Source organism: Petaurus breviceps, unplaced genomic scaffold, assembly GCF_028583685.1.
Source record: "Petaurus breviceps papuanus isolate PSGF00001 unplaced genomic scaffold, PetGlider_PUasm1.0 470, whole genome shotgun sequence".
Taxonomy (NCBI): domain Eukaryota; kingdom Metazoa; phylum Chordata; class Mammalia; order Diprotodontia; family Petauridae; genus Petaurus; species Petaurus breviceps.
The window spans coordinates 1,614,639-1,618,995 of NW_027186350.1; the positions used below are offsets into that span (position 1 = coordinate 1,614,639).

General features: G+C 43.3%; 1 long non-coding RNA gene across 1 annotated transcript; it reads left to right on the forward strand.

Annotated features, from left to right (window-relative positions):
* The first annotated feature begins 346 nt into the window (after window positions 1–346).
* Window positions 347–3,622, forward strand: LOC138171867 (uncharacterized). Its single transcript, XR_011170987.1, has 2 exons — window positions 347–494; window positions 3,292–3,622. It is a non-coding gene; the product is annotated as an uncharacterized lncRNA (long non-coding RNA).
* The last annotated feature ends 735 nt before the right edge of the window (window positions 3,623–4,357 follow it).

Genomic DNA, 4,357 nt, shown 5'->3' on the forward strand with positions numbered 1-4,357 from the left:
ATTTAGTCCTCTGGGGAACAGCTACCCCAGGTCTATACTGCTACAACAATAACTTTCAAGCCCCCATTGGTGCATTTACCTTTAATAGTCAGCCTGTTGACACAATTACCTCAAGGTAAAGGCATTTTCTTAAATGGCATCATAAAAACAATAGCTCTATAAACCTTCAGCAAGTCCTCCTGCACTGAATACACTTATAAAGGCATTCATTTAGGGAATAAGTAGGAGAAGGCAACTCTCCTCTCCAGCACTTCTAGGTCCTAATTTCTTCGTAGAACATCCCCAACATTTCTCTGTTGGGTGTGGTGTTCTCTACTGAACTCCATGGGCATGTTCTGATTCATAGAACAATTTGACTCCCACGCAGAGATGTCTAGACCTGTTCTCTGTTGGGTTCAGTACCGCCTACTAGAGGAGCTGCCCCCTGCAAGATGCCATTGCTAAGAGAGGGAAAGGAGAAAGAAATCCTCTCCCCACCTCCTGTTGGAGTCCAGGTGAGATATAAGGGGAAAGGTGCAGAGCAATTCTCTCTAAAAAACCAGAATCTTCCTCCGAAGCTGGTTCTCTTTCCAGCTACCAGAGAACCTACTATCTCCACTGACTCCAGAGTTACCAAGCTTGCTTTCTAAAGACCAGTGGGGGAGAAAGGGTGTGGGGGAGGGAGGGGGAAGTGATGCTTGAATTTTGAAATTCCTTTTTGCTGATCATAATTTTTTTTAATCATTCTATCTTTCCTTATGCTTCTTCTTTGTTTTGTTGCTCATCCTTCATTCTTGAAGGACCAATGATATAAGGAGGGTGATGTCTTGACTTGCAAGTGAATTTGGATTTAAGTGAGGCAGGGCTGCGTAAAGTCATCAGCCTCCCTCTCTCCTCCAGAGTCATAAGAGTCTAGTAGCAAGACATAGGTCAGGATGACTAGTAATGGCCCCTGGATGCAGGCCCCTTGGCCTTTTTAAGCTAAGGTCTTTCCCAGGTCTCAACTTCTCTGAAGCAACATCTATTCAGTAATTAAAGGCTAGGTAAAATAGACCTAGTTTGCCTTCACAAAAGAATCAGTCTGGGAGGGGAAGACCCTCAGAGTTTCTGGGAATCTTCAAAACCCAAACAATGAGCAAGCGAGGCTTGGGGTGGGACCTATTATCAGCCAATCAGTGAAAGCCAGAGTGATTTGGGTTTAAAGGCATAATTAAGTAACTCCAGTTGAATCCCAATTGGATTTTATCAAAGCCTGGTTTTCCAGAGCTTTATTTCAAGAAATCATAAATAAAAACTACATGATACAAAAGACTTAATTGTCCCAGGTTTTTGAAAAAACAATGATAGAATAAGTAAGTAGAGAAGAAAAAAATCTAGCCCCCAAACCCAAAGATACCTTGTGAATATAAGCAATCAAAATTTATATTCCTTTGTACAGAGCTCCCACATGTGAGGGTATGACTCCCTATGTGAACAGAGGGAGAAGAGGAAGAAGAAAAGGGAGAAGAGAAGGAAGAGGAAAAGGAGAAGGAGGAAATAGTAGCATTGCCTAACAGTAACTGGCCAGTTGGGTCTGGGGGCAATGGGGGAGAGAGGAGCAGCTACTACTACTCACAAATTGTTGTTCATCCTTCATTCTCAAAGAGGACCAATGACATCCAGAGGGTGATGTCATGACAGCAGCTATTCCAGATCTCAGGGCTTGGTATGTAGATTTGGAACTCTTCAGCAGATAGATGATAGTTGAGTCCATAGGAGTTAATCAAGTGAGTGTAGAAAAAGGCCCATTTTTTAAAGACCTGAGATACACCCTAACATAGGAAATGAGACATAGATGGTGAATCTTCAACAGGTACTGAGAATGAATGATCCTATAGAAAGCAAACCATGAGAAATCAGTTTCATGAAAACCTAGTTAAGAGAAAATATCCCAAGGAGAGGGTGGTTAACAATATCAAAGACAGATGGAGATTGAGAAAAGAGAGACCACTGGATTTAGCAATAAAGAGATCATTGGTGACATTGTGGCAAAAACTGAATGCAAGTGGTTGATTGGTCCCTGGGAATTCTGGGAGCTGTGGTAAATAACAGCTGGGGAGGAGTAAAGGTATAGGGCCTTCAGGACACCCCAAGGACAGTACACTGTCCTTGCTGTTGATCCTGCCATTGATCTTGAGTGACCAAAAGTATGGGTCCTAAGAGCAGTCAACATGAAGTCTTACCACTCATACAGTCATACCAGTGCAGAGTTAGAAAGACAAGCACTGCAAAAGGGGCATGATGGTGACCGAACACTCATCTGGTGACACCTTGCATCAGATGAAAGGAGAAGGCATGCATTTTCCTTCCAAGGTCCCCCCAGCATGGTTGGGGGAGAAAATAAAGCACACTTCCTCTCTAAAGCAACTTCATGTTCCTCTGCCATGTCCACACCTTCATCCCCAATGGAGGGGCGTAGCACACCCCCCTTTTGTAATGGCTCTAAGAATGATCAGTGGTATTGACTGTGCCATGACTTGGAACTTGGGGGCACAGAAGTATAGTGTTAATTTCTTGAAGCATGCAGGATATTAAAATTGAGTCCCCCCACGTGTTCCCTTCCCCTCCATCCCAGCTTCTCAGTATTTCCTCAATTCATCTGAATTTCTCCTATCAACTGAGCTCTCTTAACAACTTTGGAATTAATTGTGTGACATGGGAGACACTGGCACAGGACTGCTCAGCATGGCATGCCCACATCAGAGGAGGTGCTATGCTCTATGAGCAAAACAGAATTGAGACAGCTCAGAGGAAACACAGGATGTGCAGATTTAGAGAATCCACCCCAAATGTTCACATGGACTATTCGTGCCCAACCTGTAGTAGAGCATTCTGAGCTCATCCTGGTCTGATCAGCCACACTCGGACACATTGAAACTTGACTCTAGCATTGTGAAGCCATTTTGGTCCTCTTCGAGAATGAAGGACAATCAACCAACCAACCAAACCTCCATGGGCACTTAGTACACGTTATCTGGAGTCCTTAGTTACTCTTCATGGGTCTGTCATATTTTCCTCCAACAGACTGTGAGTTCTTTGCTAGCAACTATGTGCCTTCCACTTCTTTGTATCCCCAGTAGCACTAGATCTTTCCCCCAGTCAGTGCTCATCTGATCAGTCTCAGATAAGCAGTATGGCCTGGCAGATGGACTATTAAATGGAGAGTCAGACCATTTCTTACTATTACACAGTTCCCGTGCCTTCAATTATTTACCTTCCCTTCACTTTGCTCACTTTCCTTTATTTGTAAAATGGGGTATTCTCTTCTAACAGGTAGGACCAATTAAGAAATATTGGGTATATCCAGAAGAACCTTGGCACTCCTGCAAGAGCAGTGTTCAATCAAGAGAAGTAGTTTTACAAAGGATGATCCTTCCACCTGCACGGTTTCTATTTTAGTGAAAGCTTCAGAAGTTTGTTTGGTTTAATGCAATGTTTTCCAAGGAGTGGAATATGGTCCACTGGTGGAGGATGGGGTAGAATGAGAATCTAGAAAGGATGACATGAAGCAATGGACAAAATTATTGGATATTTTTGAGGTCAGCATACAAATATGTTCTCTTTTTTTCACAATAAAACAAATTTGAATTCAAAGTCAATAAAAGCAAGACTGACATTGTGAATTTGCTCCAACTAGTGGGAGTGTACCATCACCAAGTCATGGACAATTGGCCTAGCCACAGGCATCAGAGAACAGGTTGCTGGTCTGCTGCCTACTTGCAAGTAAGTCTGTTCTCCTCCTCCCACTCAGTGGGCCCTTATGGCAGTGGCATACTCCAGTGGCAATTTGATACTCATTCTATAGTAGTTAGGACCTGAGCTCTTGCCACAACCCTATGACTATGGGGGTCCATTGAGGTGACTCCACCCACCCCTAAAATGCCAGCCTACTATGCCCTAGTCCTAAACCTCCTAACACCGTCCTTGCTACGAGTGAAAGATGTTATCTTTCACTAAATCCAGGCCAGAGATAAAACAGCTCAGGTCCTGCTAGATTCTGTTGCTCAGAGATGGGGCAGCAATATTTCTTCCACTCCTGGTTGTAAGTATTTGGCACATCCTGGTGAACAAGTTTAAAGTTTCAAGAGGAGTAGCCTGTCACTTTTGTGTTTGCCTCTTTGCCTTTGAGAGACATCATAGTGCAACTAAAAGGAGGGATAGATTTGTATTTTTAGAGGATCTGGGCTCTAATCTTGACCATAGCACTTAATAATAGTGTGACCATGGGCAAGTCCCTTGACCTCTTTGGGCCAAGTTCTTTAACTTTAAAATGAAGGGATTGAATGAGATGACCTCAAATGTCCCTGATACTATGATTGTGTGACATTGAAGGAAGTGC